This window comes from Lepeophtheirus salmonis, chromosome 14 (assembly GCF_016086655.4).
Source record: "Lepeophtheirus salmonis chromosome 14, UVic_Lsal_1.4, whole genome shotgun sequence".
NCBI classification, from domain to species: Eukaryota; Metazoa; Arthropoda; class Copepoda; order Siphonostomatoida; family Caligidae; genus Lepeophtheirus; species Lepeophtheirus salmonis.
Window position 1 is genome coordinate 20,204,192 of NC_052144.2, and position 13,636 is coordinate 20,217,827.

General features: G+C 30.1%; 1 protein-coding gene across 13 annotated transcripts in view; it reads left to right on the forward strand.

The window, feature by feature from the left end:
- Positions 1 to 13,636, forward strand: part of para (sodium voltage-gated channel paralytic) — a 156,926-nt gene that overhangs the window by 18,169 nt on the left and 125,121 nt on the right. For 7 of the 13 annotated variants that reach the window (XM_071893595.1, XM_071893594.1, XM_071893597.1 and 4 more), the window contains exon 1: positions 11,397 to 11,861. The exons of 5 other annotated variants lie outside the window; for them this stretch is intronic. The gene's annotated coding sequence lies outside the window, so the exon portion shown is untranslated. Of the gene's footprint in view, positions 1 to 11,396; positions 11,862 to 13,636 lie in introns of those variants that run through there. One more of the 13 variants, XM_071893591.1, reaches the window with a different exon arrangement.

The following is a 13,636-nucleotide window of genomic DNA, read 5'->3' on the forward strand; positions in this document are numbered from 1 at the left end:
TTATATTTAATGATGCTCCTACAACTATATCTAAGAAATCACTTAATGTATTTCTGAAATTATTGTTGTTAGATGTTATCAATCTTATAATCACATCCAACCCTCTAAATACAAAGAAATAAGTCCTCAGTCAATGAAATCCTTTTCGGCTATTTTGGGATGAGTAATGACTTTTACAATTCTGGTTGAATACATTGAAAATCTTGCTAGCATGGATTTCTCTCGGATATCAAAGGAAAAGACTCCAAAGTTAGAATCAGCTTTGAGGCCGTCTAGCCTCACTTCTAAAAGTCTGACAACTTTTTTTAATTGGTACCATTCGAAAGAACTTACAAAAAGCTATTATTTTATGCTATTGCATGCTTGTGCAATCAAAAATCCCCCGAGCAACAAGGAAAACGGTAGTGGGTAGCAATCTCCTCGCGCAAATGTCAATAGATTATTGATTTTTTTTTACATCATATAAACATACAGCCTCATATTTCATGAGCACATTTTTGTCAATTGTAAGTTTGTATTCAAATTTATGGTATCTATCAACTTATCATTCTTTAATTGTGCCAACTAATTTTTGCTGCTTTTAACGTACTTACAAATTAATAATCGTAATAATTTGTCAATAGTTATAAACAATAATTAGTTGAAGAATAAAAATTTAATCCACCCCAATTTTGCGAAAAATAATTTCCAGCTTTTGATGAGCCAAAATATACTTGATCCCATTTAAAAAAAAAAAAAAATTACATCGGATTTCATTGCCCAATAAGCAATGACGTATTAATGTTTAGTATAAAAACACTTTAGATCATTATAAAATGTGTACTTATACTACAACTCAACCATTTGATTAAATATCAATTCTGTTCGTTAGAACTTTAAGAAAATCAGAGATAAACCTTAAAAATAAGGAGTATTCAGAAGCACTGGGGAACGTGTCCCAAACCTTGCACTGGATATAATTTTTGAATATAAATATATACCTACTTAAAAATAGAAAAAAATTTAAAAACAATAAAAATTCGAAAAGGATTGACTTATTAAAAAATAATATATTTCAAAAATAGTCTCAAATATTTTTTTTTTTAACACCCGTAAAAAAAAATCAAATATTTAAAAAAGTAAAGAAAGAAAAAGACCTTGTTCGTGGTAAAACCGTGTCTTAGAGTATTTTATGACAATGTCAATACCTTTTAAAATACAAGATTCATTTTATAAAAGAAAATTAAGCATCAACACCAAAATTTGTTAATTTGATACGTAATATACAATTACAATAACAGTTGTTTTCTGTGTAGACGTATATTGCTTGATCTTTTTCTTTTTTATTCTTGCTATCTAAATCTTAATTTACAGAAATATAATTTTTGCATACTATTACAATAGTTATATGAGTACATGAGATGTAATTATTTATTTATATTTTTTGAAAAAAAGGATTAATATTTTGACTAGTCTTAAATTCTTAATTCTCATTTGCTTCATTTTAAAATTATCACTAATAAAGAGCTTGTGTTGTGTCAATCCCTATTTAGAACTGATGAATGCAGAGTCATCCAGTTTAGTTTGTCAGGTCTACATCAGTCCTGCATATCAGTCCTAAAACTTATAAAGTTCTGTCCTTGATGACGTCAGTCAATTTTATTTATACTTTTTATCAACAGTTCTATTACCAACAGTCTGAAGGATCTTAAGGGCCTGTTCTAAGACTACACTAGACTGGTTAAATAAGGAATAACTTAACACTACTAATAGTACACATGGTGGTTTTTTAGACCTTATGAGTCCTGTTTTTTTTTCTTAAAATTCCGTAGCCCGGTACAAATTACAATACAATGCATAAATAATAAGTGATGAAAGAGCTAATTTTTTTGCGAACTGAGAGAATCCCTAGAACACAATATTTTTATGGAACAAAGACATGTAGCTATGTAGAAAGACATTTGGAGAGAAGGTGTCTATTTATGTTTTGAACTCAACATTAAAAAAAAAAAAATAGATGTACGATAAATAATATTTCTTCATCAGAGCTCAGATCATTGTCCTCGACGTGGTGGCGTCCGGCAGCAGCAAGATACCTCCCTACTTATTCAAGGCCAACGAGAAAGTCAACAGGGACGTATATTACAAGGTCCACAGGTACCATGTCTTACCATGGTTGAAGAACATGTTCCCCAGGGACAACTATTTATTTACTCAAGATGACGCCCCGGCACACACGTCCAACAAGATCCAGCATTTCTGCAGATAGAATATGGTTGTCATCATTTAGGAAAATTGACTTCCTCCAAGGACAATGGTAGCAACACTTGTTGGATCACACTCCAATTCAAATGAATTGATTCTATGATTTATAATTCAGATCAGGGCAAAAATATTATTATATAACAGGTAAACTGTTTCGTTTATGATAGTGTTTGCTCGAGTACGTGAGGAACGCGATTTTTTTTTTTTTTTTTTTTTTTTTTTTTTAGAAATTCAAAATTATTTATTTACATTCGACAATTAGGCCTAAAGCTGAACTTCATTATAACCCTTTTGTATTATTATTGCTGTTTTTTATTGACACAGCCTATATTCATTTTACTTTTACTTCTTTGATGCAACAAAAAACTTATATTATGGATGATAACTCTTTTAGTTTTTATAAAGGTTCAAATAAAGTTTATGTACAAATAACAACGTCGAAAAACATCTCGGAAGCAGCTAAATTTAGATTTAAAACTGTAAACTCGAGAAACTGTACTTTTTTTAATAGACAAAATACTTTAGCAATTATAAAAACTATCGTGAAAAAACTAATAAAAATCTTCCAAACAAGTTTCATCTTAAAGGAATTTGCAGGTCGAAACCTATAAATTCCATATTTCCAATAACGACTAATGTATTGTTCTATACATATCAATTCGTCGTGTAGATTTTATAGCTAAATAAACCAATAATTTATATTTTTTTACGAACATAAACTAAGAAGAACAACATACCACTAAAAAAATTAGTTATTTTCTTAAGGTTTAAGTTAAAATACTTATTTTGCATTGATTTTGATTTTAATACAAAAAATAACTCCTAAATTTTTTTTTATTGTTTTAGACTGATAATTAAAATATGTAAAAGTATAGTTTTTTATAAAACTTTGAAAAGAGGTAAAGCCTTCCAAATTATGTACAATTTTAGTGTTTTTACTCCCTTTGTAATTTGCGTTAAATTAATCAAATTTTTATGTTTTTTTAACTAAAAAAAAATACATGAACCTTGGCGTCAGAAAATCCCCTTTTATCAATATTGAGAAAGGGTATTCAGTTAAAAAAGCTGTGTTCACCAATAAAATGCTTGAATTTTGGAACAACCACTTATCCTACTTAAGCACATCCTCATGGACTATTTATTGTGTTTGGAACATATCACTAAAAAAATACCTATTTTCCTAAATTTTAAGTTTAAATACTTCTTTTTTTCGTGAATAAGAACAAAAAATGAAACACAATTTCTCAGGAAGTGGTCTGTGCCATTCCTAGAGGGTTTAAGCTGTCATTTCAGCTGAAGGTTAACTATTTAAGGGATTTCTTTTCGAATCCATTAATAATTAAATTGCATAGTATGTTATCTATTTTTGTTCAATGAACTACTTAGTATTGATAAATCGATTTTTTTCTTCTATTTTGATGCCATGCCTTATACAAATACATTCATTCGTTATCTGGTATAGTATTCAAATTTACAGTTTTTTAACACAGACGTTCAAAAAGTTTGTATAAATATTTTAATAGTTTTGTTGTTTTTTTCGAAAGAAAAATGAAATTTTATTCTTTAAAAAATTAATACAGCGCAATTTGACCGGAGCAAGAGCACATGTCCAGTAAGTTAAATAACTTGACCAATTTAGTCCAGTACTAACTTTGTACTTCAGACACTTTGATGTATATAAAATATGAATAAAAACAGCCATGGACCATTTTAAGAGAATCATTGGCAAGAATATAGAGACATTAACTACAACTATGAATATCAACATCCCATCATCATTTTTCTTCATTTATTGATAAATGTTAAAGATATACTTTAATTTTTAAACATCTTCAAGCAAAACATTAATTCAATTATATTATCATTATTACAATTTATTTATTACTCAAAAACCAATGGTTCGATTTTACTATTGTTAAAATTAATCGAACAAAATAAAATATACAATACAATTAGGAGATCACTAAAGAACTAACCAATTTTGTACAACAAAATTAGAAGACTTTCCTAGCTTTCTTTTCATTTAACCTATAGAAAACATTCTGCGTATCTTAAAAATATTGTTCTCTAGAATGCTCCAGTTTGCGCAGAAATCTCCTGTTCAGAGTAATGTAGGAATATAAAGCTTTTTTCGAGTTGCTCCATTATTTACTTAAAAAAAACCGTTTTTGAACTTATTATTCGGTAAAGTTGTATATAATATAACCTTAACTCTTGCAAGATATTTTTCGAGTTTTTAATCTTGGAACTTTTTCTTTTTTTTCAAAGGATGTTATCGCTATTTTATCTTTTCTTCAAGAAAGAACATATAAATAAAGAGTAATAACCAGTGTGTGTGCTCAAAAAAGACGGAGAGTAATTCTGTGGACTGGTTTGAGAGTAAAAATTGTAAGTCCCTATGAGCCTAAGCGTACTTTTGATGATGACATCGGATTAACTCTTGCCCATGTCCTTACTAGATACTGAATGGGATTTGTATATATTCCCTTCCTCTCACAGCTAATTCCAAATAATCTAACGAAACGTCATGACAGCTAAGCTACTCTCCTCCAAATATTCTATAATTCGTCGTAGTTACCAAATCATCTTTACGTTTATTTTATTTTTACAAACCGACAGACTGTATAAGTGATTGGGGAAAAAGTAACTTCGTATTTTTTGATTTATTTTAATGCCTTATAAGAAGTGTTACAATCCTCCAATTCAAGCCAAGTATCCCTGTTCTGTTGAATAACTCATTTGTAACAATAATCCAACGTCATAATGCCTTTCTCTTATAAGCCCTTGTCCCTATTGGAAAAAACTCGTACAATTAATTTTCACAGGCCTCTATTAAGGCCAAATTTGTAGCCCTAAGCGCGTTAGCTATATACAGGAACAAATGTTAGTCACTTGATGCTAGTTATGAACTGAAGGGCTGATACATAAAAACTTCCTATTCGAGGTCCCAGAGCTTCTGGCGCGTAATCAAATATGTGTGGAGCATGGCGTTGTATTGATGATGTCTTTTTGTCTCTTATTCACCAATGCTGGGCACTTCTGCTCGATCGCCGGCTTCAAACGGTCGAGTTGTTTACAATAGCTCGAACCGCTCTTGTGCAACACGAGCCGAAAGAGTATCGATCCCGTATACAAGGTAAAAAAAAATTGCTTGCTCCAAACGAATGTTTCCTTTTCAGATAGTAAAAATGTAAAATAAAGCGAATTTCTGCGTTGGAGACTTCCATACTCGACGGATGATTATTCACGAATGAATCCTCCAAGCACAATAGTGTTCGATAAAAGTTTATAGTATTTACTCACATCTTTACAACGTTGTATCGTAGGATCCAATGTGACCAATATTAAACAAGATATACATAGTTTAAAAAAAGGGAAGGAAATACGAAATTACTTTTTCCCTGACCTTATATTATACACCTACATTGATATCTAATTATCAGTTCTACTAGTTTATATCAGTTAAAGGAAAAACACCTTTGAATTTAAAGACAAACAATTATAAGATGATAATGCATGGCCCTAGAAAAAACAAAGAATAATAAATATACCCTCCTTAAATACTCTTATAGCGATATAATATTGGTCGCCTTTCAGAGCAGTGTAAGTGCCAAAATACTATTGATATAAAAATCTATTAATTATCTATAAATAAATGACTCAATCTAATGATCTTGCTTCCCCACCATTTGCTCTGTTGTTTTACTATAAATAGCTTTATAATCACGCGTGATCATCAATTAAATAGTTATTGGCTTATGTCCATGATTTTGTCTTTCTTTAGAGAGACTAAATGAATATGTGAACATCTATTCATCCTTAAAGGGTGTAATGAAATATTCTTACGAGAATTAAAAATACAAATGTTTAAAGCCTGATATTTAAATGAGGAAAATATATTTTAAATGATGTTTTAGACATTTAAATGTTCTCAAGATAATTATTATTATCAAATAATTATTTATCACTTTTTGAATAAAATCGAAGAAAAAAAAAACTGGGGTTGAGTTAGTTGATTATGTTCAAGATATAGCTTTGAGAACCCTTTATTCAATTATTCACTATATTAGATGAAATATAACATGGTTACCAACACCCTGTCTCTGGTTAGTGTGTATGGAAGAATAATGAAGAAGAATTTGCTTTATTTATTTGAATGTGAGCACAAAGCGAATGTCTGGGATCATTGACCCATACATCTTAGGACAACAGCCCAGAAAGTACTGAATTATTTATTCAGCACCAAATACTTTTTTATATCAAAGCAAAAATGTGAAATGTCCATCAAATGATTGCAACTTTATTCCATATGATCACCATTTCCAGCAACTACAGCTCTCTAATGCTTCGGAACTGCATTACACACTATAGCGGATAGTCTCCTTCAACAAGTTGTCCCATGGAGACTCTATGGCGGACTTCAAGTGGTTAACACTGCGGGTGATGTCACACTCCATGAACTATATGGAGAAGTCAATTAGTTGGAGATTAGGGGAAGATAGGGGCCACATGTCCTACCTCCATTAGTGCTCGAAATTGGTTTGGCGCCACTCTTGCAAATACTTTGTAGTATGTGAAGATGATCAACCCTGATGGCAGATGTAGGAACCTCCCAGTGCTGTTCCTGGATCAAGGAAGTACTTGGGACTGTAACATGTCAAGATAGACTCATTGATTTACCTTCACACCCTCGGGAATGATGTTCAAGGGTGTCTTCATCCGGGAAGATGTGAAACCCCTTCAGACCATCGCAGAAGCCCACTTTTGGCCCTCAAACGCAGCGTGTTCAGGCGTCAAAAGAATGCTTTTGATGTCTTCGATGCTCTGATCCAGCACCCAGTCGTTGTGACTGTTGTAAGGTAGCTCCAAGGTAAAGATCTTCTCGTTAGTCCAAATGATTAAGCCGTGAGTACAAGAATGGACGAATTTCAGAAGCACCTTCACCCGGGGCAGCCTCTTTTCTTGTTGAAAAGCTGTCGGTTTAGTAGACGATACGGGTTTATTCTTAGATCCTCACTGATTACACTACGCAAGGTTTTCCAGACACACTAGCCTCATGGTCCATCTTTCTTATGGGGGCTTCTTTTTACGTTTGATCTTTCATCACGTTGACACATTCAACATAGGTGTCCTCATGGACCACGTGTAACCACTCATCTGCCTGGCATCAGCATTCCTAGTTACCTTGCACCGCTTTATCGTGTTATGGACTGATAACTTGAACAGATTGAGGTATTTAAGGGATTTGGTAATAGCCCGCGCTTCGGGTTCAAGATGTCGTTGCTAGAAGCTCAACAAACAAAGATGCAGGCTGCATAAATCATATGCAAAAAATAGAAATAAAAAATATACACCCATCTAGGAGAAATAATAGGTTGAAGTTGTTGTCGTAAGACTACTAGGTTACCCTGTAAGGTATTTTTTGTTATTTGAATTTAAAAATATTATTAAATACTAAAGATTTTATATATTTTAAAATTGAGTCCAATAAAAAATATATTTATCTTATTACTACTAATGTTCAGACTATCTAATACAAAATTCAGATCCACTAAAAAACCAATAGCTGATAGTAATATTTAAATTACACGGGGAAACACCAAATTTTAACCAATTATATTAAGCTAATAATATAATTTATGTTCAAGGGCAAACTCCAAAACTGATCTTAGTTTTTGTCTGGGTCATCAGGTTCCAGAAATATTTAAAATTATAGTAATTCGAGACTATTGTTCACAATCGCCAAATTAAAGTACGATGAATATAACTGATATAAAAAGGTCTTTTAAGATTCAAAAAGTGTTTTTATTGATTCTCTTTTGAACTCGACATATTTCCATTATAGGCTGAAAAATGATACAAAACGACACTCTTCTTGAACCCATTAAAACTTATTCATCATTTATAGTCATAAGGAATGACACGCCTATAATTCTAGAAAAAAACATAAAAGTCCACAAATTCAGGTATTCATGAATGAAGAATGATCGTAGGGTTTAAAAATTGTTTGAAATTTGCTTTGACAATTTTTAAAGCCTAAGATCATTCCTGATTCATGAATATATGAACAAGTGGACTTTTATGTTCGACAAGAATTAAGACCAAAAGAAGATACTTCTAGCTTGATCATCCATCTCTAATTATGCACTTAGTCTTATTCAGAGGTCCGTATTCTACAAGGGACGACGGGATGAAAATTAATCCTAGAAAAACTACGAGGTTTCATTAGAAAGTAGAATGAACTCCTTCATTGGGAAAGGGGATTCTATGATAGAAACAATGAAGATATCCATTCTTGATGAATAAATAATTTTAATATTCAAAATATACCTATTTAATTATTATTTTATTTGAATTTGTGTTTGAAATGTTATTATGTTATGTATATGTTTATTACGTTGTATGTCGTCATTATGAAGACATTGAAATCGTAAAAATATAAGATCATGGTGCATATTTGCTTGTACACCCCCTAAAAAATGGTATAATTCAATAAATACCAAATCGAACTAAAGTTCTTGGAGATCCTTATTTTTTTTTAATAAAAAATTGAATAATTTTCTATAATTGGAGCTTTGTTCCCCTCTATTACTGATCGTTGAATAGTTATAGACATATATATATATACTTTAGGTATAGGTTTAACTTACATTATATATAATTTATGATATAATAAATTGAAATCTTGTTGTATTTTGGAATATAAAAAATGGAAAAAGTTATATTTAAGTAAAAATAATAGTTATTTTGATCCAGAAACGCTAAATTTTTTTGATGAGATTAAAAATATAGTTTGATATGTTAAATTACCTATTGTTAGTAAATCAAAAAAATGAAATTGCAGATCTATAACTCAATCCCCTTTGTACTGTATCTTCTGATTAAAAAATTATTAAAACAAGATAAAAATATAAGCTCACTGTAGAAAGAAGGATTAAAGTCGAGAGTTTATGAGCTTGGAAGATAAAAGAAGTTTCATTTGTTCATATAAGTAAAATTATATAATAAAATCTCAAATAAAATGGTCATTTGAAGTGTAATGCTAATAGAGTTAAGCAAATCTTGTGATTTTAAACAAATTCACGAGTAACATTAATATCATGATTGGTATTGCTAAAATTGATTTCTTGCCCAAAACCATTAATAAAACAAACAACGAAACTATACTTATTTCTTAACAAATAACCAATTTATTCAGAAAAATTTAAAGATTATAGAGGCTAACTAAGTTATATGAGAGATTATATTTATTAATATTAATAACATTTAACATTTTATAAATTTCTAGAGGTGTACTACTTATAAAGGATCTTCATTCCAGAATTTTTTTACATAAATTGGTTTATTTATTAATAGGTGGAGTAATTTGATTTTATACTTTATTTTGGTTTTATCAGTACAACCAATGGCTTAGTTGGACTTCTGGTTTTGGGGTAATAAATAAATGTTAACAGTAACCGTTTTGAAGAATGAATATAACACTTGAATTGGTTTAAAATTACAATATTTGATTAATTTTATATACATTACATCTCTAAAAACATTCAATATGTAACTTGATTAACAAATTTTATTTATATGAACGAATTAAAGTTCTCATATCTCCCAATCCCATATAGGTTCCATGCTATTTTTTTTTTTTCTTACAGTGAGATACTGGTTTGATCTTGCTTCGATAACTTTTGAATCAAAATCAGAGGATAGGATGTTTGAGATATTTATGATAAAAAATTATGATCAGGGTCAACCGTTATTTTTATAGTTGACCTTTTTTTTTTTGGTTGCATAGCTCAACTGCAATTTACTTACGAATTATATGTATATTTAAATGAGATGAGTGCTTTACGAACTATATTCAGAAAAAAGTTCTTACAAAATATAGGTTAAAAGCTTGTATGCTTTTGTTTTCTTGATATGCAGGACTGATATCAAGAGATTTTCCCAGAGAGGCAACCAGATACAAGGAGATACTGATAAGGCACACGCTCATTGTTAAAAATGGGTCCTTCACACCAATTTTTTTTCTTCATTAATATAAATTAATTTATAAATACAAATTTGTAGATATGCACCATCTTGCTTATAAAATATTTTCCGAATTGGTAGCCCTCTAGCCTTTTGGGAATCTTAAAGTAGCCCTTAGAGTACCTCTAAAAATGTTGGTGACCCTTGCCTTATTAGATATTGAAATGGCTGAAAATTTTCCTTCTACACGATTTACAAAGCATTGACTAACAAAATAAAGAAGGCAAAGTTGTAAAATTCCCCATCCTATGAATCCTATAATACTTTTTTTTTGTTCAATATGTCAGAGTTATTATCTTCTGTGTTTGTTTGACTGACCTATTTACTATGTTGCTATACAAACTTAGATTTATCTCACTAATAGGTATAATACCTATGCCCTAATAAATTAGTAGAAATATTATGTATTCAGTAGACTTTCAACATCATTTATTTTAATGAAAGATTCAATTTGAAAGTGTATTACTACTACGTAAGAAAAAGCCTATGGAATAATCTTCGACCAAGTTGTAAATTATCAAAAAAAATCAAAAATCCAACTTTAAACAACTTTAATAACGATTAAATTTCCTCATAATCATTTCCCTCCTGACAAAACCGTACATCTCGTAAAAAGCAAAGCAAAAAAACAACCAAAATACAAGATTTTTTTTAGTATCCTTTTAATTTTTTTACAAATATCATTTGCATAAGGAATTTATATCTTTATGATTTCATCATCAAAGTTGTCGGAGCATCATTAAAAATGAAGGAAGAACAAGACTTATGCTGTTAAATAAATGCATTGTGTACATATATAATATATAGTCATACATAAGAAAGCCAGACTGGTGGTACCCTTGAGATGTTCCATAGTAGGGCCTTCTCTTTTCCCTGCATGATTCTTCTTGTTACTATAGACATATATGTACAATAAGGTTGAACATCGTCCCAAAAGAGAAGAAGAGCCTTTGCTAAGAAGAAGTAAAAGAAGAAACTATCGCCGCCTTGCCGCGAAAATAAAAAGGAAAAGACGTCGACGACGAAAGAAGAAGGAAGGGGGGTATCCCCCTCCTTCTTCTTTCTCGCGGAGAATTTCACGAAGAATCCTTTTTTTTTTCTATACATACAACTATTTGATAGAGCTTGTCCTTGGCGCGCTTGCCTTCCTTCTCATCAATCGCATTATTTAGTGTGTCTTAAGGCAATAATAGATGTTCCTTTTTTTATTAGAGCAGTGGTATTTGTTGTGATGATTCGACTAACCTTTCATGGATTTCCGTTATAACAAGTTACCATGTTGTTATAGTTACCTACAAATGTGATGATTGTGTAACCCTTTCATGAGTGAGTCTCATTATATTTGTAAAAAAAAAAATACAAATAAAAAAAAGTGCTGAAGAAGTGAAACGAATTTTTGGCGGTTCTTTTTTTGAAAAAAAAATATTTATATATATTTCTTATCGAATATACAGATGTAGATTCTAAGTTTCTTTGCGGGCTTGGAGAATTCGTCTTTTTTTTTTTAATAATACTATATTTTAAAAAGGAATCATTTCCATTTTTGATTTGAGCTGAAGAAATAATCGGGGACGTCAATGACAAAGTAAAAGGTAATAATATGTCCATTCATATTTATTTCATCATTTACCAACTTATTAGAATAAATATCAGACGAACAAACAAACAAAATTTCTACCTGTTTTATATTCAATTAGGATGTGATGATGTAATCATTTAAGTATCTCTTATGTAATGTGAACGATCGGAAACAGAAATATGTACAACCAAAAAAATAAAAGAAGCAACTTATATAACGAAGTGATGCTCTTCACATATTTATTTATAGGGTTCGAACCTTTTTCCTATTAAATAATAAATAAATATGTATTGTATAATATGTACCCGTCCTATATTGTTCTATATAGCTGAACAACATTAAATCAATGGACTGTTTATTTAAGGAAAGCATGCCAATAGAATTACGTTTAGTAATACAAATATTAATATCAATCATGATATCATGTCATAAAATTAATAAAGCAAACTTTATTTTGTATGAAGGAAGGACAAATTCATCTGTGGCTCGTCAACTCATAAATATTTTTTCCCAAAATTAAGTACAGACTACATTTGTTTTCTTAGATAAATAACCTTCCATTTTTGTAACAACATTATTCGTTTTAATTCTTTGGATACGTCGCAAATATCACTCAAAGTAGCCAAAATTGAACGTCACAATAAAGTTATTATAAAATATATGGATTTTTTTAAAGGTCAAATCGGAAGCAATATAAGTCTCTTAAATAAAACAAAAGGTTTTAGCAGAGCTCATCCCGTAAATTTGAAAACAATGGTATCATTGACTCAAATATGTCTTTGAAATTTTAGGTTTTATGTTGAATATATGAAGAAAACAAATAAATTTTGATTTTCAACTTCACTTTACTTTTTCACAATTGCTTTTATGTTGACGTACCACATTTTTAAAAGTTTATAGTGTGTATGTCTGAGCTGACGAAATGTATAGAATATTCATGATGTCACTTATTTAAAAGTTCCTTGGAAGCATTTGAGTTCATTTAATATTATATTAATAAAAAGCCACGGGGCTTTTTTTTCTATTTTTTTTTTCTCAAATGTAAAAAAATATCTTGTTAAATAAAATATTTCTAAAGTCATCATTAGTCAATGAGGGGTGCATGTGAGATTTGTTTTTCGTTTCTTTCTCGAGGCTTGTTTATGTATCAATTGCTACGTATATATATGAGCATATGGTACGTACATATACTACACAACAAAACATGAAGGAAAGATTAATACATCTCTCTCTGAATGCATCGTTCCTTACTACCACTTTTATTTCTTACATTCTTTTGCTATATTTATTATTATTTTCTTACTTTCAAATGCCAGATTTATCTTGTTTTTCTTCCTGTACTTCCTTCCTGTAAATAAATAAAGATATACATACCTATATACGCTATAGTGATTATTTCGTTTGGTCTAACGAACTAACTAACATAGAGAGAAAGATTGTGTCTTATAATAAACCAGATATGAAATATAAAGCATCATTAGACCCTGGTGATTGAAATTATATCCTTCCGGCATTCTGTCCTATCATCATGGTACAAAATTCCAAACCCTTTACACTTTTCCAAAAAAAAATACAACTATTTACCTATATGTATGTTACATAAACATATGTTGCTATTTATATTTCTGGCCTAACATATAGTTGCGAAATTGTCCTTATTTCTTTTCTAAATATTCTCCTTGGAGATCACAATACTTTTTCACACGTATAAAACAGTTTTCGAAGCATTTTTTTTTTTTTTTCATTCTAATTGTGGCAACTCCAAAATAAAAGTTTGGAGTGCATCAG